Consider the following 25,438-nt stretch of genomic DNA (forward strand, 5'->3'; position numbering starts at 1 on the left):
TCCGTTAATCGACTATCTTAAGGGTCTAGAGACCACTACAACTAGTGTCTCATCTGTTGATCTCTGCTGTTTTTATTTCAGAATCAGGTGACTATCCATTCTTTGTTTCATTCCTAACTTCTAGGTTCCAGTAGATAAAGATGATCAGCATTTGGCTCCTTAGAATGGCTGGTTATAAATAGACCGGAAAATAGCAACAAGCTGGGCTGCTCCTTCACTAATGGCCCTTTTCAAATACTTAAAAGCAAATGATTCATCAAATAGAATCACTACAGGCAGAAACCTGCCAATTTGTAGAATTTGACTCCTCCTAATCAGAGTAAGGCAACAGGATGTGGAGTTCCTGCTCTGCACCTGATTAAAGCCAAATGCAGGAGAAGCAGCTGGGAGAAGGAGGAAGCTCAAGACCATCTCAGCTGGGGGTAGAACTGCTGCAGAAATTTAGAGGAAGATGATGTTACAAAACCTTTCACATTTGTTTTATTTTTCCAGTATAGTAGTAGATAAGCACATATGCAGCGCTGGAGTTTAAACTTTTTAAAGTAACCCTCCATGTGCTGTTTAAGCAGAAACAATAAATCTAATGATGTATGGTTTAAGCAACATTCTTCCTTGTGAGTAGCTGTATTATTTTTAGGTAATTCTGTTGTCCTAAATTTGCCTAATTTCCTCTTTCAGTGTTTATTTTGACTATTAACAGAATCACTGTCTTCACTTACATTAAATATTAATTTCCCCCACTGGATTTCTATTTCAGTAAGCATTTTCTTTGCCATTAAGGGGCTTTCTGATTTTGATTTTTTAAAAAAAAATGCCTCTGGATGCATTGTAGTGTTTTCTCATGATGTATTAAAGCATGCAAAATGTATTATCTATAGTAATTTTACTACTTTTACAAAGGTAAACTAAAACTCCGTTTCCATAAACATAAATTTTAAAGAAGTTGAAAGCATTCTGCCTCCGCTAAAGTAGAACCAATAAAATATTAAGACATTTCAGATTCTTTTTATATAATCTTAGTTTCTAAATCTTGCTGTTTAGGATTCTCTGTGTGATCTCATAACTGATATGTACATTGTTTTTGTTTTTATTTTTTAATTTATTTTATTTATTTTATTTATTTATATAGGCATAACATATGCCTAAGTTATGACCTTTAGGCATACATATTCAATGTTGACAATTTCAATTTTTATGCATACTTTTATTGTTCTCAAGGCTAGCCTTAAAATATTATTTTCTTGGAACAAATATGAATATATGCAGCATCAGTCATACATATGTAAACTCCTAAGGCTCATAGCAGTTTTCTGGATGTTTGACAGTTTAAGATTTTAGGTTATACAATATGGTTTCAAATATCAAGAAGCAGTCAAAGACATCACAAGAAAACAATATACCAATATCTTTTCTGAATAGATGCAAAAATCCAAAACAAAATATTAACAGATTGAATCAAGCAACATATAAAAAGGATTATACACCATGACCAAGTGGGATTTATCTCAGGAATGCAAGGTTGGTTTCATATACAAAATTTGGCTACTGTAATATAGCATATCAGTAGAACAAAGGGCAAACACCACATAATGATCTTAGTAGATGCCGAAAAATTTGACATTTGAAAAAATAAAACACCCTTTCATGATAATAGCCACCAAACTAGGAATAAAAGAACTTCTGGCAGGAAGAGGTGGCTCATGCCTGTAATCTCAGGACTTTGGGAGGCCGAGGCAGGTGGATCACCTGAGGTCAAGGGTTCGAGACCAGCCTGGCCAACATGGTGAAACTCCGTCTCTACTAAAAATACAAAAATTAGCCGGGCATGATGGTGGGTGCCTGTAATCCCAACTACTTCGGAGGCTGAGGCAGGAGAATCACTTGAACCTGGGAGTGAGCTGAGATCACGCCATCGCACTCCAGCCTGGGCAACAGAGTGAGACTAAAAAAGGAAAAGGAGAACTTCTGCAACCTGAAAAAGAGGATCTAGAAAAAACTCACAGGTAATATCATACTTAATAGTGAAAGATAGGATGCTTTCCCTCTAAGATGAGTAACAAGAGGAGATTATGGGCTGTCTCTGCTTCATTCAACATTGCATGGAGGCTGGAGCTAGAGCAGTTAGGCAAGTAAAAGAAACAAAAGACATCCACATTGGAAAGGAAGAAGTTAAACTATTTCTATTTGGAGATGACATCATCTTATATTGTATATAGATGATCCTAAGGAATCCACTAAAAATTATTTCAGCTGATAATTCAGCAAAGATTCAGGATACTAGATCAATATATAAAAATCATTTGTATTTCTATACACTGTCAGTGGTCAATAAGCACATAAAAACATTATTAACCATCAGGGAAATGCAAATCAAGACCACAGTGAGGTGACATTTCACATCTACTGGGGTGGCTATAATAAAAAAGACAGTACCAAGCGTTGATGAGGATGTGGAAAAATGGGAACTTTCATACACTGCTGGTGTGAATGTAAAGTGATGTAGCCACTTTAGAAAATAGATGGGCAGTTCCTTGAAAGGTTAAATGTCAAGTTACCATGTACCCCAGCAATTCCATCCCTAGATATATACCCCAAAGAAATTAAAATGCATATTCATAGAAAAACCTGTACATGAATGTTCACAGCAGCATTATTCATAATAGCCAAAAGATGAAAACAACACAAATATTCATTTATTGATGGATAAATGGAATGTAATTTATCTATACAATGAAATATTTTCAGCCACTTAAAGTCAATGAAGTACTTATGCTACAACTTGGATGAACCTTGAAAACATTATGGTAAGTGAAAAAGCCAGTTAGTAAAAACCACCACATATTATGATTCCATTAATATGAAGAGTTTGGAATAGATAAATCTATAGGCATAGAAGGCTGACTAGTGGTTGTCTAGGGTTGAGGGATTGGGGACAAATGGCCAGTGACTGCTAAAAGGGGTGTAAGGTTTCTTTTGAGAGTGTTAGAAATGTTCTAAAGTTGACTATGTTGATGGTTGCTCAACAACCATCAGTGTATTACTGAAAACCATTGAACTGTACACTTTATATGGGTGAATTACGTGGTATGTGAATTATATCTCAACAAAATCACTGTCTAGAACTTGACATAACTCCTTATTGTTTCATTAAGTGAAGCTGTGTATGTTTAGATATGATTTGAGTCATATAATCAGTGTAATTCTATTCTATAATCATTATAGACCTTAAAGTTTAAGGCAGATTATATGTCAGGTTGTTGCCAGTAGATAGAGAAGGTTCAAATTAATACTCTGAGAAAATAAAAGTTATACAGAACTGTAGCTGAAGATTTCAATGAAGAAACAAAAATTGTAAAGGTTTTTGTGGATGACAAGCAGGGTGAGGAAGGTTATGGATGGCAGAATATTTTGAATTAAGTTGAACATTTTAAATTTAAAAATTATTTCTATTTTTAAAAAACAAGATAAGCTTAATTCTTTACCAAGTATACCTGCAGCGTATGCAGCTTTCTTCAGTAGTGTTAGAATGGTGACCTGGTGACAATATGGCTTAATTTTAGATTTGACTTTTTTGGAAATGTAACGTTTTTTCCTTCTTTACAATTTTCTTAACATTTTCTTTTCTCTGGCTTACTTCGTTGTTAAGAATGCAGTATATAATACATATAACATATGAAATATATATTAATCCATGATTAAGACTTCAGTCAACAGTAAGTAGTTAGCAATTAAGTTTCAGGGCAGTAAAAATTTATAAATGGATTTTTGACTGCAAGGGGGGTTGGCACTCCTAATTCCTATGTTGTTAAAAGGGTCAGTTGTGGGCTGGACACGGTGGCTCACACCTGTAATCCCAGCACTTTGGGAGACTGAAGCAGGCAGATCACCTGAGGTAGGGAGTACGAGACCAGCCTGGACAACATGGTGAAACCCTGTCTCTACTAAAAATACAAAAATTAGCTGGGTGCAGTGGCACGCGCCTGTAATCCCAGTTACTCAGGAGGCTGAGGCAGGAGAATTGCTGGAACCCAGGAGGCGGAGGTTGCAGTGAGCGGAGATAGCACCACTGCGCTCCTGCCTGGCAAACAGAGTGAGACTCTGTCTCAGGGGGAAAAAAAAAAATCAATTGTGGTTGTTTATAGCATTTCTTTTTTAATATTTGTAAGATCTGCAGATAATTTGCTGTCTTTCATTCCTGGCATGAAAATTTTGTGTCTTTTCTCCACGCTCCTCTCCTCCACCCTCGCCACCCCCACCACCTTTCAGTGCTACCTGTAAATATTTCTTCATTTTATTGATCTTTTCAGCAAATTACCTTTGGCTTCATTGATTTTTCTCTGTTGTTTTTTCCTTTCCAGTTCATTACTTTCAGCTTTTATGTTTATTTCTTTTCTTCTGCTTACTTGGGGATCGATTTGTCTTTTTTTTTAGCTTCTCAAGATGAAATTTAGATTATGTGTTTTAGATCTTTCTGCTCTTTCTGTAAGTGTTTAAAACCATAATTAGCCTTCCAGCACTGCCTTTGCTGACTGATTTTTGATATGTTTTAATTTTCAATCAATTAAAATACATATTCTAATTTCTCTTGTGACTTCTTTGACCCATGGGTTATTTAGAAATATGCTCTTTCTAAATATTTGCATATTTTCTAGAATTTGTTTTTATTGATTTATAGTTTAATTCTATTGTTGTTAAGAGAGTATTTTCTTTGTTATTTCGATCCTTTTAAATTTGTGGAAACATGGTTTTGGTCCATTTTATAGTCTTATTACATGAGCATTTTGGAAAGAATATATAATCATCTGCTCTTAGATATAGTGTTCATTAATTGTCCGTTAGTTCAAGTTAGTTGATAGTGTTATTTCTCGATTTCCTGTTCTCTAGTTTCAGCAATCACTGATAAAACAGTTGAAATATCCAATAATAATTCTGAATTTGATTCTGTCTCCTTTTGGTTGTGGTAGCTTTTGCATCATATATTTTGTAGCTCTATTATTGGGTCCATGTACGTTTAGGATGGTTATGCCTTCTTTATTAATTGACCACTTTTTTATTGTGATAGATTCCCCTTTATTTCTGGAAGTACTCCTTGATTCTCTGTTGTTTGTTTGTTTTCTGGACAATCGTCTGTTTTTTCATTGTCTGCTTTCTGCTTTTTTTTTTTGAGACCGAGCCTTGCTCTGTTGCCTAGGCTAGAGTGCAGTGGCGCAATCACAGCTCACTGTAGCCTCAACTTCCCAGGCTCAAGCAGTCCTTCCACCTCAGCCTCTCAAGTAGCTGGGACTACAGTTGTGTGCCACCATGCCCAGATAATTTTTCTGTTTTTTTTTTTTTTTTTTTTTTTTAGAAACAGAGTTTTGCTATGTTGCCTAGGCTGGTCTCTATTTCCTGGGCTCAAGCAATCTGCCTGCCTCGGCCTCCCAAAGTGCTGGGATTACAGACCTGTGCTGCTACATCTAGCCTTCCTTTAAGGTGAAATCTCCCAACAAGGAAAGAAAAAAACCATAAACTGAGGTTGCTAAGAATGAATCTTCTATTCTTAAAATGGGAAAGAAAAAGTCATGCTAGTTTTGCTGTTTTGCTAGTTTTGCTGAACTGCGAAAGTTGGGCCACATTGCATGATAAATGTCCAGTTAAGATGGAAAGGCGTTAAATTTGTGGGTAGAAGACATGAACAAACGTGTGTTCCAATTCATAGTAGTTGGATCTGGTACTGTCTGCAGTTTCAGGCATCCACGGGAGATCTTGGAAAATACACCTTACAGATAAGGGGGACTGCTCTATTTTCTTTTTTTGGCTTGCTTTAGGTTTATATTGCCCTTCTTTCTCTAGTTTCCTAAGATTATTGATTTGAGAACTTTCCTCTTTCCTAATGTTGCATTCAATACTATACATTTTCCTCTAAGCACTGCTTTTCCTGCATCCCACACATTTTGATAAATTGTAGTTTTACTTTTATTAGTTAAAAATATTTACATTTATCTTGATACTTCTCAGATCTATTTTTTATTTGAAAGTATGCTATTTAATCTCCAAGTATTTTCTAAATTTAATTTTGTTGTGATCTGGGGGCACAGTTTAATTTCTGTTTTTTGAATTTTGTTACTGTGTGTTTTATGGTCCCATCCATGGTCTATCTTAGTAAATGTTTTATGTGACAGTGAAGAGAATGTGTACTCTGAAGTAATCAGTAAATATCAATTCTTTTTAGCAGATTGATGGCGTTTTTCACTTCAGCTATGTCCTTGCTGATTTTCTGCCAGTTGGATCTGTGAATTACTGATAGAGGGAGGTGTATAGTCTCCATCTCTAATAATGGCTTTATTTCCCCTTGCATTATTAGTCATGTCTGATGAATTTTGTTGTTCTTTTGTAGGGTGCTTACTTGTTAAGGATTATTATGTTTTCTTGGAGAATTGACCCCTTTATCATTACATAATGTCTTCCTTATTCCTGATAATTTTCTTTGTTCTCTCTGAGATTAATATACCTACTATAACTTTCTTTTGATTAGTGTTGGCATGATATACACTTATCCATCCCTTTACTTTTGATCTACCTGTGACTTTATACTTAAAAGTGAGTTTCTTACAGACAACGTATAGTCAGGTCTTATTTTTTATCTACCGTGTCACTCTTTGTATTTTAATTAGTATATTTAGACTATTTACATTGCAAATAATTATTGATATGGTAGAATTAATATCTGTGATATTTGCATCAGTTTTCTATTTTTTGCAGTTATATTTTATTCTTCATCTTCCTCTCTATTCTTGCCTTCTCTGATTTTCATTAAGCATTTTATATTCTATTTTTTCTCCTGTCTTAACCAAAAAACTTATTGGAAAAAATTTTCAGTGGTTGCCCTAAAGTTTGGGATATACATTAGTAGCTAATTTAAATTCACTTTTAAATAACGGTATGCTGCTTAACAGATAGTTCATGTACTTTATAACAGAGTATTTTGAACATCTCCCTTCCACCTCTTATAACATTGCTGTCCTTCTTTTCACTTATCCATTTACTATAATCACCCATATGTTGTTTCGTTTCTGTTATCACTTTGAACAGTTATATATTAAATCAGTTAAGAATAAAAACGATTTCATTTTACCCTTGTTTCTTTTTTTTTTTTAATGGTGGTTGTTTTTGTTTCCTGAGTTTTTGACCTATATAATTTTCCTTCTCGCTGAAGAATTTCTTTCAGCATTTCTTGCCAGGCAGGTCTCCTGGCAATACATTCCCTCAGTTTTATTTGCCTTAGAAAGTTTTTATTTTTATTTTTTTTTGGGGGGGGATAATTTTGTTGTATATAAAATTTTAGTTTGTTGGGTGTTTTTCTTTTAATACTTTTAAATATTTCATACGGTTGTCTTTTGGCTTGCTTGTTTTTTGACAAGCTTCTTTCAAAATACTCTCTTTCTCTTTGGTTTTTTGCAGTTATGATATGCCTAGATATATATATATATATACACACACACACGTATATATATACACACACATATATATACACACATATACATATACACATATATATACACACACACACACACACACATATATATATATGGTTTTTATCGTCTCTGGTGTTCTCTGAGCTTTCTTGACTTTTGATTTGTTATTTGTTGCTAGATTTGGGAAATTCTCAGCCATTATTACTTTAAATATTTCTTCTTCTCCTTCCTTTCTTTGCTCTTTTTCTGGCATTCTCATTACATGTTGGTTACACCTTTTGTAATGGTATCACAATTCTTGGACATTGTTTCATTTCTTTTATTCTCTTTTCTCTGCATTGTAGTTTGCGATGCATCTATTGATATATCTTCAAGCTCACTGACTTTTTCTGTGGTCATGCCAGGGGAACTCATTTCTGTCAGTGTTTTGATTTCTATCATTTTATTTTGGTTCTTTTTCCCACCTCTTTTCTTGCATTATGCATATCTTCTTGTATGTTGTCTACTTTTTCCATTAAGGTCCCTAAAATATTAATGATAATTATTTTAACTTCCCTATCTGATAATTTAAAAATCTGTTATATGTGAATCTGTTTCTAATGCTCACTTTGTTTTTTTAGATGGTGTTTTTTCTTTTCTTTTGTCATGACCTTGTCATTTTTTTGTTGAAAGCTGGACTTGACTTGTCAAGTAATAGGAACTGAGATAGTAAGCTTTTAGTGTGAGGTTTTATGTTAATCTGACTATGAGCTGGGTTTTGTTTAGTATTTGCTATAGCTGTAAGTGCCACAGGTTTTAGTTTTCCGTAGTTGACTTGTGATGTTGTTTCTTCACTCTCTTGTCTGGGATTCCTTGAGAACTATTTCCTAAATAGAGTCTGTGGCTTACTGCTCTCTCAGTTGTAATCCACTCTTACTATATGGAAGCCCTGTTGATGAATGTTGGTAAGGTCCTATTTTTAAAATAAGGCTGAATTTCTGGCCTGTGACCAGAATTGTTTCTTAGCAGTTTTTTTTTCTTTCTCTTTCAAAGGAGACAGGACAGATAGATATGGCCAGAGTTGAGTGTCTGCTTTTCCCCTAGGTCAGAGAAGACTTTGTCGAAGCATTTTCCCTGAGAAGGCAAGTTTTTGTTAGGGAGACCAGAACACCCTTGGTGTATTTCAAAACTGTTACTGCAACAGGAGGGGGTTTTCTCTGATGTTCACCGTAAAGACTGTCTTGGAGCTCTTGGAGGTAAAATTCTTAAAAGTGTGGGGACTCCTCCAATTTGGGGCTCCTGGGACTTTTTTAACTCCCAAGCTAGTGCATGTTCATTCTGCAGGAATTCACTGAAGTTACCATTTTGATTTTCCTGGCGGTTTCTCCTTCAGATAAGCCAATCTCAACTGCCATTCTCTATATTCACCTGTCTCTCCAGAAAAAAAATAAAAAAGAATAATTTTAATGTGGTTGTTTGCCCTGTGACCTAAATTCTCACATGGACCTAAGAAAAGTCATCGGTTTTCCATTTCCTCAGCATTTTTCTTGTTGTGAGAACTAGTGGTAAACCCAAGTTCTTTATATTTTGTAGCTGAAACCACCCAGCTTTCTTTTCATTAGTGTTTGCATGATAAAACTGTCCGTCCTTTTAACCAATCTGTCTTCATACTTATATTTCACGTAAAAAACATATTATTGAGTCTTACAACAATTTTATCTAGTGTGAAAATCTCTATTAGAGTGTTCAGACCATTTCACTTAATGTGATTATTCATCTAATTAGATTATAGTCTTTTAATTTTATTTCATTTGTATTTCTATAAATTTAGGGGGTGTGAGTGCGGTTTGGATCAGTGGATATATTGTGTGGTAGCGAAATCTGGGTTTTTAGTGTAATCATCACCCAAATAGAGTACATTATACCCACCACGTAATTTCTCATCCCTCACCCCCCTCCTGCCCTTCCAAGTCTGTGATATCTTTTATTCCACTCTCTATGTCCATGTGTACACATTATTTAACTCCCATTTATAAGTGAGGATATACAGTATTTGACTTTCTGTTTCTGAGCTATTTCACTTAAGATAATGGCCTCTTGTTTCATACACATTGCTAGAAAAGACATGATTTTGTTCTTATTTTATTTTACTTTTTATTTTTGAAGACAGAGTCTTGCTGTAGACAAGAATGCAATGGCATAATCATAGCTGATTGCAGCCTCAAGTCCTAGGCTCAGGGGTTTTCCCATCTCAGCCTCCCACGTAGCCAGGACTATAGGTAATGTGCAACCACGCTTTGCTAATTTTTAATTTTTAATTTTTTTTATAGAGACTGAGTCTCATTATTTTGCCCAGGATGGTCACGAACTCCTTGCCTCAGGCAAATCCTTCCACCTCAGCCTTTCAAAGTATTGGGATTACAGGCATGAGTCACCGTACCCGGCCCTGATTTTGTTCTTTTTTATGACTGAGTAGTATTCCATGGTATATATGCCACATTTTTAATCCAGTCTTCCAATGATGGACATGTATGCTGTTTCCACATCTTTACTATTGTGAATAGTTCCGTGATAAACATATAATTGGAGGTATCTTTTTTATATAATTGTTTCTTTTTCTCTGGGTAGATACCAAGTAGTGGGATTGCTAGATCGAATGATAGTTCTGTTTTTAGTTCTTTGAGAAATCTCCATACTGTTTTTCATATAAGTTGTATTAATTTACATTCCCACCAACAGCGTATGTGTTTCCTTCTCTTTACATCCTCACCAACATCTTCTATTTTTAGACTTTTTAGTAATAGTCATTCAGACTGTTGTAAGATGATACTTCATTGTGGTTTTAATTTGCATTTCCCTGATTAGAGATGTTGTGATCATTTTTTCTTATGCTTTTTGGCCATTTGTATGTCTTCTTTTGAAAAATATCTGTTCATGTCCTTTGCTGAGTTAAGCCCTTTTAATGTTTTGGTTTTTATTTGTCACATTTGTTCTTGGATCCTTTCCCCGGTCTTTTCTTGCCTTATTTGGGTTGAATTTGGTATTTTTAAAGCATTCTTTTAAATCTTTATCTTATTTGTTTATACCCGTTTGATTTTTTAAAAAATAATTTCTCTAGATTTTGTAGTATGCACCTGTATCTTATCTCTCTCTATTTGTAGACAGTATTATATCACTTCCCATATAATGTAAGAGGTTGACAATAATATACTTCCATTTCCTCATTTGGTCTTTGTTCTATTGTTTTCATAGATTTTATTTCCCCATGTTTTTAACCCTGCAATATATTTTTATTATTTTGACTTTAAACAATTTTTAAAACAATTTTTAAATGAATAAAAGGCTTATTTACCCACATCTTTATCACTTCTGATGTTCTTCATTTCTTTACATAGATGGAAGTTTTCATTTGGTATAGTTTTTGTTTAGTCTGATTTACATTTCATGTAGTTTCTGTTTGCTCTCAGTGAATTTTTTCAGCTCTTGTTTGTGTCAGCCAATATCTTCATTTTACCTTATTGAGTGTTATTTTCATAGATATAGAATGCTAGTGACTTTTAGCACTTTAAAACTCTTTTTAGATTAGATTCTGTTTAACATTTTGACAAGTAATCTTATCATCCTTGTGTTCATTTCTCTATGGGTCTTTTTCACTCTGTTTGCAACATTTTTGCTATATCACTAGCTTAGGGTAATTTGATTTTGATGTGCTATGTGTTTTTCTTTCTTTCTTTCTTTCTTTTTTTTGAAATGGAGTCTTGCTATGTCACCCAGGCTGGAGTGCAATGGCACGATCTCGGCTCCCTGCAACCTCTGCCTCTCGGGTTCAAGGGATTCTCCTGCCTCATCTTCCCGAGTAGCTGGGACTACAGGTGCCCACCACCACACCTGGCTAATTTTTGTATTTTTAGTGGAGACGGGGTTTCACCATGTTGGCCAGGCTGGCCTTGAACTCCTGATGTTGTGATCCACTCACCTCGGCCTCCCAAAGTGCTGGGATTACAGGTGTGAGCCACCATGCCCAGCCTGATGTGCTGTGTGTTTTTCTTGTGTTTATCCTGCTCAGGGTTCGTTGGGTTTCTTGGATCAGAAGGATTACAGTCTTTATCAATTTATGACAGTTTTCAGCCATTATATCTTCAAGTATTTTTCTTGTATTTCAATAGCATGTTAGACCACTTTTTCCAACTGGTCATTGAGGCTATGTTCAAAATAAATATAAGCAATCTGTTTTGGAGAGTACAGTAATGTGTTTTTTGATACTTTGTAGAATTCTGCTGATAGACATGAAGATCCAATTTGTCATTGACATTGGCAGCTTTTATCACATTCTGTAATAATAATCATTTTCCCTTTCCATTTTTTAGTATCTTTACCAGTTTTCATCTCCTTTGTTCCTGATGTTTTGGGTTCACATTAAATCTTTGCTGCTTGATTTATTCCTTGCTTAGACTTATCTGTGCTGCTTTAAACGAACCAAGGATTGAATGGTTTTCTGTGCTCAGATCTAACATATTTGTGAAAGAGACCCCCCTGCCTTTTAAAAGCATATCTTTGTGGCATTGTGAAAAGTTCCCAGCTGGGAATCTTGGATTCTAGTCTGCTTTTGACAGCAATTACAGGACCTAAGATCTCTGAGGTGTAGTTTACTAAACCATTGGTTCCTGAATCTGGCCATGTACCTAAAGATAACGTTCTGAATTCCCATTCCTCAAGTGTCTGATATCATAGATGTAGTATGGGATTTGGGAAGCTATCTGTATAAAAAGTCACCTAAATGGAGCCTGTTTCACTGTTGAGAGTTGGCTGGTCACTACTTCTTCATGGTTTAACCAAATGTCAATCACGAAATACAGAATGTAGAGTCATCAGGATGTGTGAATGTTCGTATCTGAGTTTAGTTTGGGAACAAAGAGCCTAAAATGTGTTCCCAAATGTGACTGGTCAGTCAAGAAGTGGCACTAAATACAAACCTAGCCACTTTTCTCCTTTAAATTAGAATAAAAATACCTAGCTCATTGGATTGTTACAAAGATTAAATGAAATGCTGAATATAAAATACTGACAGTAATAACAGCACTTAACATCTTGCTTCCTGTTTTTATTTTTATAAACTCAGTTACCAATCTAGCAACTTGCTTTTCATAGAGTAATTGGCAAAGTGAGTAAGAGAGAAAGCTGAAACTTAAACACAAAACCAAAAAATGAGGTATGTTACATACCTTCTAGGGCGTGTAACAAACTAAGATCAGTGCTGTGGAGCACATGTCTACACCACCTTGGGAGCAAAAGAACTTCCAGCAGGACTCACAGGACAAGTATGAAGCACTAGTTAATCTCTGAGATTAATTTAAGATATAAAATATTTTTCTAAATGAGTCATTTTCTATAGTCTTGGCCTATTGATATGGTTTAGGTACATGCAAGCTAAGCTCCTTAATTGTCTGTTATCTACAAGAATGCTTCTCTTTTTGCCCAGCAATATAGAGTATCAGCATTTCTATCAGTCATCAGCAAGCTTGATAGTGAACTGTCAGCTGCTCAGCTCAGGGGTAGAAGAGCTGAGTAGTTATGAAAGAGGCAGCCAAGGGACACACTGCTGAGTCCATCCACTAGATCAGCCAGTCCTGACATGTATGCCATAACAGCCATAACTATTAACTCTACAGTCAGTGAAGAAAAACGCATCATATGTAAGTGTGACAAGTATTGGTTTAAATATGTATAAATCAAAGCCATATATTTTGTTTTTCATCAAGAATAAATATAAGAAACAATCCTAACAAGAAATTTTACATTTAAAACGATGTTAAAAATGCTTTCCTACTGAAATTTAGTGCTAAGAAAATGTTGCTGTCTTGGGAAGAACTAATATGGATACTCTTAATCAAATGATGAGAAAGATATGATTTTTAACCTACTTATATTTTATTTCTAAAGTATTTTGAATGTAAATAGACTATAAATTGCAATTTTAGAAGTATTTTGGAAATAAATGGAGTAGAAAAGATAAATTTTAAAATGTTCTGAAATTACACAAAATAGTAACATGAGGTCATAGTATATTTTCTTTGTAATACATGGTGATAAGCACTTAAGTTTTGATATTTAGTTTACAGTTGACCCTGAAAAAACTTGTGGAACCAAATACTCAAGAAAAAAGAATATACCCTTTAGCACTGCTGACTCAACTGCTGTGCTGAGAATCCTTCTATTATTTGAACATTCTTCCCCTGAAATGTACCACTTTATAATATCAACCATTCAGTTTTGAAGAACTATAAGATTGTTTTCAACAGTGCAAAAGCCCTTAAGCTTTGGAAGCCAGGAAATTAAAACATCAGGCTCTTTTATGAGAAAACCAAGTAAATTTGAGACCATAGTGAGGAAACAGTGTCAAGCTATGTAATATTCTTGAATGTAGAAGAACTGGAAGGTTGCACATGTATCCCCTGAACGTAAAATAAAAGTTGGAAAGAAATAAAATTAAATAAACTAAAAAAAAAAAGAAAAAAGAAAAAACTGAAAGTAACAAGAGAAAACTAATTAAAGGCTAAATTTCTTACAGAATTTTTCGTTATAAAAGCCTGGACAGATAATGTTCTCCGGAAGTGTAGACGCTTAGAATTGTGAAAGAGTGGCATGTTTTAGCAGAAGTGTACACACTTAGAATAATGAAAGAATGGCATGTTTTAATTAGGGGAAAGCTTATGGTGTGCTATAATGGTATTACTTGCATTGGTCCTGTTAGTTCATTCAGTAACACACTTTGTGTTACACAGATGCACACACACACACAGCTCCTAAAGTTGTGGTTTCATGGGATAATTGCATGCCTGACAGAATCTGAGGTACTTTTCTGTATTTTATGCCTTGAAGCTACCTAAGGATGAGATCTTTGTACAATTATTCCACCTCATCAAAATCTGTTCAAAACTGTGTTTTCTAGAGTAATTTGTTATTTTCTATTGTGTTTATAAGAGTACTGTATATGAAACTTTCTTTAATCTTTTGTCACTTTTTCTCTATTCCTAGGGAAAGTTATAAGAAAAGAAATTATATGACAGATGGGCATTTTTCTTCTGCATAAGCATTTACTAAGCATATTGCTCAAAACACATCTGCATTTGAGGGCAAATTATTTGCAATGTGTCCTGCAAATAATTCTCCCAGTTGCTTTGAACACTGTGTTTGCAAAACTTCGTACATTTTGTATTCATATAAATTAATTTAAAGGTCAGAATGTTGTGAAGTAATTTTGTGTGATTAATTTATTTAGGGGAAAGCTAAATGCCTTGCTAGCTTTTTGGTTACAGAATGGAAAAGGTGGTGGAAATTATTGAGAGGGAGACACAGGAAAATGATGTTGAAAAGTGTGTTTTCAGCTAATATAGAAACATAAAACAATACACATAGTATATAAAATATTAATTTGTAGGTTTTCCTAGAAATTAGTAAAAATTGTATTTTGTGGCAGTTGTTAAGAAATGCATAGTAATTATGAGCAGAGATTTAGAACCCAGTGCTTTTTCCTTCATGCCAGAAACCAGTGGATTTGATGATGTCTATACTTGTCTTATCTTTCTTTTTCCTTTTCTGGAGACAGGATCTTGCTGTGTGGTTCAGGCAGAGGTGCAGTGGCATGATCATAGCTCACTGCAACGTCAATATCCTAGGCTCAAGCGATCTTCCCACCTCAGCCTCCTGAGTTGCTGGGACTACAGACATGGGCCACTACTCTTGGCTATTTTTTTTTTTTAATTGTTTGTAGAGTCAAATTCTCCCTGTGTTTCCCAGGCCAGCCTCAAACTCCTGGGGTCAAGTGATCCTCCCACCTCGGCCTCCTAAAGTGCTGTGATTGCAGGCGTGAACCACCGTGCCTGGCCAATTTTTATATTTCTGTTGGTGCCACTGAGTGAATGGAGGTGAGGGCATTCAGGTGGAGGAATCTGGACATGCTTGTCTGGAACTCAGAAGGTGATTGAATTAGAAATGAGGATTTGGAGGTCATTAGTGTATCAAATGGTAGGTGACTGTGAGGAAATCAGTCTGACAAAATGAGTTCTGTGGGGGAAAGAGACAGACATTGGGAACATCAAGTGTCAAGGGTGTTGAGTGAAAAGAGCCTGGTTAGGAGTGATTAGAAAAGTAGCAGGAGAATTAGGAGTTGGTGATGTATAAAGACCAAGGGAAGGGAACATATTTCAAGAAGCATGGCACAGCCTCCTTGAGTCAAATGCTGTCACCTGTCCCAGGTGGTCTGGAGGGTCTAGCTGAGTCTGGAAGCTGGATATCTGAGGTGTGTGCCAGTTGGCAGACCTCTGTGGTTTTCTCTTTGAGGTCGAACACACTGGGTGTAGAAGTGGAGAAGACAGATGGGTAGGTTGTACTGGATTAATGGAAGATCAAGAAGGTAAGATATTGGTCTTGATAGAGTGAGTCGAGTGACAGACTATGGGGTCTAGACTTTTTTCTGCTGTACCAAGATTTCTGATGGAAAATGAGCCAACAGAAACGAAAACTGTTAAAGTAGATTTTACGTGTCAAAATGCCAGTTGATTTAGGATGTAACTCCAGTCTCTGTCCATTCCAAGACACATAAATTTGTCTCTGCTTTCCCCTGAAAGAGTCGAAATCATAAAGCGGCAATTGTTTCCTGAGGGGTAAATGGCCATTATGCACTGGCTTCGACTAGGATTTTCTTACCTCTAGCTTGGACCATACAGTTGAATTCCCTGAATCCTAGTGATACTTAACATATTGCATGAGGCGTTGTATTTTGAGGTAATTTAAAACCTTATTAATCCAGGCCCCATTGAGTAAGGACTTGAGCTATTCCAGACACAAGCCTTATTAAAACTCACAATAACAGTCTCTGAAAAAAGTTCCACTAAGCAAACTAATAGTGCAAACAAGATTTTAGCAAGAATGTTTGAACTACTTACAACAGGACTTTGTTTATAAGCACCCTTAAGTACTTCTTAAGTACTTGAGAAGCTCTGACTTACCTATAAACTGTCTATATACTCATTGCAAATCACCCTTATCTGGTTATTAAATCTATGGATTGATACTGTGTAAGATTTTATTAGTTTAATTCCAGTTGCTGTATTTTATAGATTTCAGCCGCTAACGTCAAACATTCGCTCAAATAATTTTCTAACGAGCATTATTAAATCCAAACATCAGAAACCCACTGAAAGCTTTCTTAAAATTAGGGCCTGTCTTTGTACTCCTTGCTCCTGTATCCCACAGTCCTTATTTTGATCACTTCTGCTGTCTCCTCACACAATTTTGGGAAATGTCATTGGATGAAGTGTTCAGGATTTCTTTCCTGTTTCCAGAAGTCTCAAGTTGTGGTATCACCTGCTAAGTTCAGTGATAGTTCAGAAGGCTTCTGTCAGTAAGAATATTGAGCCAAGCCCAGGGGATGTGTCTTTGTATCAAGTTCCCCTGTGTTAAGCAACTATGAGCTGTCAGACTTCCCAGGTATAATATCTGGTATCATCTGGAAGGACTTGAGGAGAAATACCTTTAATGTTTTTAAAATTAGTTAATATCATAGTAAATTACTAAGTGAGTTGTAAAATTCAAAAAATGGCTACATTTTACTCTCGAATTTTGCGTTGTTTTGAAATATTAATAGTAATAGGTAGCTATTTCATGGTGAGGGATAATAAATAGCGGCGTCTTGATGGCCTCCATAGGTCATGATCTCCACAAAGCGCTATATCCAGAAAAAGTCCTTTAAAGACTATGCTGCTTTAAATCTGTATCACTCCTTTTAGGCAGTAGGTGTTGTATGACCAATAAGTACTTTCAAATTGTCAGTCTAATGGAAGGGCTTGCCCTAGAGCCATTTGGCAATGGACATACTCTAAAAGCTTGAATAAATAATTTTAAATGTAGAGATATATGTCCAGATGACTTATTATTTCATTGATCTCTGACTATTTTGTATATTTCAAGGAGAAGAAGAGCCTTGTCACAAGCTGAATCATAGCCATGGAAGATTTTAACTCTGTGGCATATAGTTCAGGATGCTATGTGAACATGATATCAATCTTAATTTAATGTGTGGTAGATGTCTAATGCCAGAATATAATTACCTACATTGGATCTTTACCAGAAATTTAGTGCAAAATAGCTGTCTTGGGCAAAGATAGCATTGAAAAAGGGACATAATAAACAGGAGTTTGGTGCAGTAGTAACTTAATGGCCCTGACCCTAGCTCAGGGCAGTTGTTTCCTTGACCTTTGAAAGGTGTCAATTTAGTTCTGAGATGATTTTGTCCTTCCTTATTGCACAGCAAGTTGTTTCAAAACACAAGAATTTGCTACTCCAAATTTAACTGTTTTGTACTCCAATTTAACTGATTTGAGATTGTAAGGCAAATACTTTATGATTAAGGAAATTGGTAGGTCCTGTGCAGCTCTTCAGTCGTAGCAAGTCTTACTCTAGGTAATCCCTTTGGAATTTGATGCTGGTGCTGCCACTTGGACATTTCTGCTTTAATTTTTGTCACAGATTCTTTTGGGGAGTGGGTGGGGTATAAGTGACAAGTGCTTGCTAAATTTATGGTTTAATGGGCAGATTGTTTACACTAGTCATTTCGCTTGGCAGTGCTTTGATTTGTTGGAATTTTAAGTAAATTATTTTATTTATGGTTTCTTAATTTGCAAAATTGAAATACGTGGTCTCTCCTTACCTCAAAGAGATACAAAGGATATTAATAAGGTAACATTCCCAACCTCAGTGGGATCCTGATGCCACATAAATATATGGTATCATCATCCTCCTGCTCATTATCATCCATTAGCAACATTGTCATCAAGTTTTTCTCTGTATCTAGATTAATTATGACTAAGGAGTAAATTATTCCATATATGGAATCTGATTTTCACTCTGACACTCTTTTACAAGTATGTTAGCTTAGGTAACATGTACTTTATTATCAGGTACTCTATTATAGAAGATGATCTTGTGGTAGCCAGTGTTCTATATGTTCAAACAGGGATTCTTCGTGTTAAATGTATTTTTTTTTCTGACTTTTGGTAGTTGGAAAATAGGTTTATAAAAGCTCAAATTTTCAAAATAACCTGTCCACAAGAACTTTTCCACACCCATGTAAGAGTGGTAGATATTTCTGGCATGATTTTAAAGTACATCTAATTTGTGAAGATAAGAATACTCTATTAAGTATGGGATTTTTTTACAGGTGTAACACTTTGAAGGTACTAGAGATTTAACAGTAGATGTTGAATTTATTTCTAGGGGTAGTATTTGTGATTTCTGTTACAGTGTTTTTAAAAAGTTGTCTCATGCATGGATTTTCAGCTCAGAAGTCTATCATGCTTATCTCTGATGTGGTTTGAAATTATTATGAAATGGAGCTGTATGCCCTAGAACCTTCTTCAATATTTAAGTTCTTGAAATTAGCACAGGGTCGGATTTCATAGAAGCATATTTTCAGTTTAAGGAATAAATAGTGACATTGAAAGAACTCCTCAACTTCAGATTAATTCCTTTTCATTAGATTAATATTTGACATTAGTTCCTAAAAGATCCTCAACAGTAAAGGTAAGAAAGGATTATGAAAAACATAGAAGTTGACACATTTTTTGACAGTATGTTTACATTTATAATTCAGTCTCTAACTATATCCCTCATTCATCCTGTCTTATCTCTGTAGTGTTTGCCACCACCTGATACATAACTTTTGTTGATTATTTCCTTCCAATAGGATAAAGGAGCCCTGAGGGCAGGGACACTGTCTTTCGCCACTACTGTCTGACATGCGGTAGGCACGCAACAATGTTTGTTAAATGAATGAATGAATGAATAAGTTCTTGGTCTTAGAAGACGGTGGAACAAAGGAAATGTGATTCCAGAACTTTATATAAATCCAATTTTCCCTTCAAGACCATTTTAAAACAAACTTTTAAAAACGAATATTAAACAATTGTGGTTATTCAGCACTTATGTACTTCTACTTGGAAACCATCTGAGAGTATAATTCAGCCAGCAAATTGATGAAGCAAAATAAAATTGGAATAGTAAAGCCACAGTAAAAGGAATTGCTGGTAAATAGTGAATGTATTTAAATATAAAACTGAGACTGCTACATTTAGGTCTTAGATCCATTTGAGTTAAGTTTTATATATGCTATGAAGTAAGGGCAAACTTCATTCTTTTACATGTAGCTCTCCAGTTGTCCGTGCACCATTTGTTGAAAAGACTACTCTTTCCCACTGGATGGTCCTAGCAACTCTTGTCGAAATCAGTCGATCCGAGACACGTGGGTTTTTTCTGGACTCGTGTTTCTAGTCCATTGATTTCTGCATCTATTCTTATGCCAGTACAGCACTTCCTTTATTACTGTTGCTTGTATTATAAGTTTAGAATTTAGGAAGTGTGAGTCCTCCAACTTTGTTCTTTTTCTGGTTATTCTGGATCCTTTGCTATTTCGTATGGTTTTTAAAATCAGTGCATCAGTTTCAAAAACCTAATGTAAGAGCTAAAGGCATAAAACTCTTAAAAGAAAAAAATTAGAAACTTTTGTGTTTCAAAAGATACCATGAAGAAAGCGAATGGCAACCCACAGAATGAGAGAAGCTATTTGCAAATCATGTATCTGATAAGGGATAGAGATTTAGAATATCTAAAAACTCTTACAACTCAGTAATAAAAAGACAACCCAATTAAAAAGTGGGCAAAGGAACTGAGTAAACATTTCTCCGAAAAAGATTTACAAATGACCAATAAGCATGCGAAAAGATGCTTGACATCATTAGTCATTAGGGAAATGCAAATCAAAACCATAATGAAATACCAGTCCATATCTATTATGATGAGTGGAATCAAAAGTCAGATCATAACAGGTGTTGGTGAAGAAATTAGAGAACTGGAAACCTCTTACACTACTGATGAAAATGTAAATTAGTGTAGCCACTTCTGCAAGCAGTCTGTAGTTCTTCACATTGTTAACCATAGAACTACCACCTGATGATCTAGCAATTCTACTCTACCCAAGAGAAATGAAAGCATAGGTCCACACAAAAACTTAAACAAGAATGTTTATAGCAGTGCTACTCACAGCAGCTAAAATATAGAAACAATCCGAATGTCCATCGGCTGGTTAATGGATAAACAAATGTATTATACATTGGGTATACAAAGGAATAGTATTTCTTAGAAAGGAATGAAGGTTGGGCATGGTGGTGTGTGCCTATAGTTCCAGTTACTTGGGAGGCTAAGGTGGGAGAACCGCTTGAGCCCATGAGTTCCAGGCTGCAGTAAGCTATGATTGTGCCACTGCACTTCAACCTGAGCAAAAGAGGGAGACCCTGTCTCTCAAAGAACCACTAAAACAAAAAAAGAGACTTCATACACAAGTGAGATTGACAGTTTCTTTTTAAGGTAATAAAGTAGTGATACATGCTCCAATATAGATGAACCTTAAAAATATTATGCTAATCGAAAGAGGTAGCTTACAAAAGACCACATTTACATGAAATGTCCAAAATAGGTAATAGAGACATAAAATAGATGAGTGGGTTTTAGGGATTGGGGAGGGTTGAAGGGACAGGGTTTGGGGAGGTGACTGCTAATGAATACATAGTTTCTTTTGAAATGATTAAAATGCTCTGAAATGGACTATGGTGATAGTTGTAGAAACCAGTTAATATAGTAAATACTGGCTGGCAGTGGTGGCTCACGCCTGTAATCCCAGCATTTTGGGAGGCCAAGGCGGGTGGATCACAAAGTCAGGAGATGGAGACCATCCTGGCTAACACAGTGAAACCCTATCTCTACCAAAAATACAAAAAATTAGCTGGGCATGGTGGCGGGCACCTGTAGTCCCAGCTACTTGGGGAGGCTGAGGCAGGAGAATGGCGTGAACCCGGGAAGTGGAGCTTGCAGTGAGCTGAGATCATGCCACTGCACTCCAGCCTGGGCGACAGAATGAGACTCCATCTCAAAAAAAAAAAAAAAAAAGATATATATATATATAATATATATATTATGTATAATATATATATTATATATATCGTTATGTCTGAATAAAACTGGTATTTTTAAAAAGTAAGACCGAACAGCTGTGTGAACTATGGCAACAGATAAGAATGTCAGTGTTAACTACATTTTTAAGAAAGGGGAGTAATATCATCTAGCAAAATTGGGAGAGGAGATTTCCTTATCTTTCACAGCATATTACCCTTGTCCTAATTCCTGTCATTCCTTTTTGTTTGTTTTTAAAATTTGTGTTCTCATTTAATTTTTTTTTATGTTTCTGATGTCTCTGATGGATCTAATTTTTTTAAAACTATATTCTACCTCCAGTTGAGTTCTTCATTCCAACTATATGTTGTTGGTTGTTCCTCATTAGAATATTTGAACTTGTAAATTCCAAGACTAGCAAAATCTTCATGCCACTGTATCCTTGCCAAGGATCAAAGGAAATCTTGTGCAAACTTTTAAGCTAGTCTGCCATCTTCTACCTGAAATTCTAGGTTTTGTAGAAATAACTTATATTTTAAATACTAGATCAGCTTGTTTTTACAGTATGTCTTTTCTCTTTTAATATCTTTCTGAACAATTGCAGTTAATTCATTATCTGCTTTTTTTTTTTTTTTTTTTTTTTTGAGACAGAGTCTTGCTCTGTCACCAGGCTGTAGTACAGTGGTGCAGTCTCGGCACACTGCAGCCTCCAACTCCCTGGTTCAAGTGATTCTCCTGCCTCAGCCTCCCAAGTAGCTGGAATTACAGGCATGCACCACCACTCCCGGCCAATTTTTGTATTTTTAGCACAGATGGGGTTTTGCCATGTTGGCCAGGCTGGTCTCGATCTCCTGACCTCATGATCTGGCCGCCTTGGCCTCCCAAAGTGCTGGGATTACAGGCATGAGCCACCGCGCCTGGCCTATTATCTGCATTATTTAAAATGGTTTGGGATAATTAGAGTTATTATCTTTATTACTTATTGCTTGTTGCATGTCTTATCTATTTGTACTTTTTTGGCTGAAGTATTTCCCAAGTAATATCTTGCATTGGTTGTATAATTTCTAAGTCTTTTTGTTTAAAAAAAAACAGTTTTCCTTTATTTTTACACTTAATACAGCTGTCCCTTGGCATCTATGGGGGATTGCTTCCAGGAGCCTTCTTGGATACCAAAATCCATGGATGCCCAAGTTGCTTATGTAAAATGATGTGATGTTTGTAAACAGCATATATACATCCTGCTGTATTTTTCAAATTGTCTTAGATACCTTATAATACCTAATACATTATAAATGCTATGTAAATAATTGGTACACTGTATTTTTAAAAAGTAATACTTTTTATTCTTGTATTATTATTAAAATTTTTTTCTGAATATTTTGAATTGTGGTTGATTGGATCTGCAGCTGCTGAACCTATGGATACGAAGGGCTGACTGTTTAATATTTTGTTTCCATTCTGGGGTTATAATCCTTTTCCTCAGATTTGTGTAATTATTGCTCTATACTTTTTAGCATTTAGAATTGCCTTCCCTATCCCTTTCTTCCTCTTCTTTTCTTCCCTCCTTTTCCTTCCTTTCCTTATTTCTTACTAGGGAGCTCATAGTGACTTTCTTTTCATTATTTTATTTAGAAACTCTACCAGGAGTTTGTGCGTAGATGATCTGTCAATATTCTTATCTGGTATTTCATGGGCTGTTTATCCTCTTGGAAGTTTTTCATTAGGTTGATGATTCTTTCTCTTTCATTCAATTGTTTTCACAGCTATGATAACTCCTGGATATGACATTTATGTTTCTCATTTGTTCTTTCATTATTTTTCCTTTACATTCTGGAAGGTCACTTTCAGATCATTTTCTAAATCAAGATTTGATCTTCCCCGATGTTTATTTGTTTGCCTAAGGTCTCCAGTGAGTAGCTTCCCTAAGTAACTGGTTTTTCATTTCCTGGAGCTCTTTCTTGGTACTCATTTGCTCTTCCTTCTTCATAGGCTTCTTGTACTGCCTCTGAGAGGCAGTATCTTTGCATTTCCCAGAAGATACAGAGGAAAGGCCGTTTCCCCTGCCTACTCAGCTTGGCTCCTCTCCCATTTTTGGTCTTCTTCCAGTGTTCATTGATCCTTTATAGCCTGCTTGTTTTTATAGAGAGGTATAAACTGATCAATGTGGGTAGTTGGCAGGTGCCCCTCGATGCACTTGTGGAAGTCTCTGTTTGCTGTCTCCCAGGGGTCTCTGCTCACCAAATTGGCCAGTGGAGATGAACCTCACTAGGGTCCACAGGCCAAAAGTTGGCCTTCCCTTCCAGGTGTATTTCCTGGGAACAGACAAGAATCATGACCCCTTTAGGAAGCCACCACAGGGGTTGAGGAGGACTTTTCTGGACACTGATGATTTCTGTCCAAAGCAGAGGTCTTAGAGATGTGAAGTCCTCACATTTTTTTTTTTTTTTGAGACAGAGTCTCACTCTGTCTCCCAGGCTGGAGTGCAGTGGCGCGATCTCAGCTCACTGCAGCCTCCACCTCCCAGGTTCAAACAAATCTCCTACCTCAGCCTCCTGAGTAGTTGGGACCACAGGCGTGTGCCACCACACCTGGCTAATTTTTGTATTTTTACTAGAGATGGTGTTTCACCATGTTGGCCAGGATGGTCTCCGTCTCCTGACCTCGTGATTCGCCCACCTTGGCCTCCCAAAGTGCTGTGATTATAGGCATGAGCCACTGTGCCCAGCCAGTCTTCACTTTCTCAAGAAAACCATCAATAACTGAGACTATTCCTTCCTCAGGTCTTAAGAAGCAGTTATCAGAACCAACTTTGCTATCTGCCAGCACCTTCCCTCTTTACCCCATCCCTTCCTCTCCCTGGCTGTCAGACCACATTGAGTAGAAGGAGGGGGCTGAGAATCATCAGCCCACTAGGAAATACCATGGCCGTTCCCTCCTCTCACCAAGCTAAGTGAGGTGGGCAGCAGAAGACTTACTTGGAAAATTCGATGGTGCTTTAAAAACAAAAAAAGACTAGGATCTTACTCCTTAGTTGGAAATCTGTTTAGGTAGTATGGAAAACACTGTTGGTTTTCTGTCAGTTTCTGTTTTTCTCTTCTGAGTAGTGGAATTCTCAGTTTTTGTCTGAGTACATGTCCTCAGACATGAAGAACTACATTTTTTAGCTCCCCTTATACCTAAGTGTGGTCATGTGACCCCCTTCTAAGAAATCACTTTTAGGTAGAAATGATGTGTGCAGCTTCTTAGAAGAATCCATAAAGTAGAAGGGAAAGAATCCTCTTGATGGGAAGGTGCATGTGATGGCAGGAATTCTGCCAACCATTTTGTACCAAGAGTTGGAAGCCATGTGATGCAGGGAGTGGAGAAATATATAGAAAAAAATAACGTCCCTAGTAATTGTTAGGATACTACACTAGCCCTTTCTGTCTACCAGCAGACTTATGTAAGTGAAAGAGAAATAAACCTTCATCTTATTTAAACTTCTCTAGCTTTTCTATCACTGTTACATGAGCTTAGTTCTAATACAGGTAGTCTACTAAAGCAGGGAAGAAGAGAATGGGAAGAGAAATGGCAGGGCGGAGAGAAAGGACAGCAGTGGAATAGCCACCCCCTGTCTCTTAAAAAGGTACACTACCCAGAAGATGCACTCCCAGTGAGGAAACCCCAGCAGCTGGACACTGTAAGCTGTGGTGTTGTTGGCTGTGCTTGAAGCAGTTGTTGAGGGCAGGCAGTGTGTGAGAAGAGGCTGTCCCTTGGTACCAAAGTTATAGAAGAAGGAGAAAGAGGAAGGAGGAAGGAAGAGGAAGGAGGAAGAAGAGGAAGGAGGAAGGAGAAGGAGAAGGAAGAAGGAGAAGAAGAAAAGAAGGAAAGAAAGAAAAGAAAAGAAGAAGAGGCTATCCCAAAGCCATGTTTCTCCCTCCCTCAGGGAACTGTGCAGTGTACAGCCTTCCCTTCCACCCCCAGGCTTTTGCAGATCCAACTTCAGCAAAGTATGCTTGAGTTAG

General features: G+C 36.3%; 1 long non-coding RNA gene across 2 annotated transcripts in view; it reads left to right on the forward strand.

Moving 5' to 3' along the window:
* The window catches only part of LOC129527392 (uncharacterized), a 124,370-nt gene that overhangs the window by 84,305 nt on the left and 14,627 nt on the right, over positions 1 to 25,438 (forward strand). The gene's annotated exons all lie outside the window — the stretch shown is intronic.

The sequence above is a fragment of the Gorilla gorilla genome, chromosome 18, assembly GCF_029281585.2.
Source record: "Gorilla gorilla gorilla isolate KB3781 chromosome 18, NHGRI_mGorGor1-v2.1_pri, whole genome shotgun sequence".
NCBI classification, from domain to species: domain Eukaryota; kingdom Metazoa; phylum Chordata; class Mammalia; order Primates; family Hominidae; genus Gorilla; species Gorilla gorilla.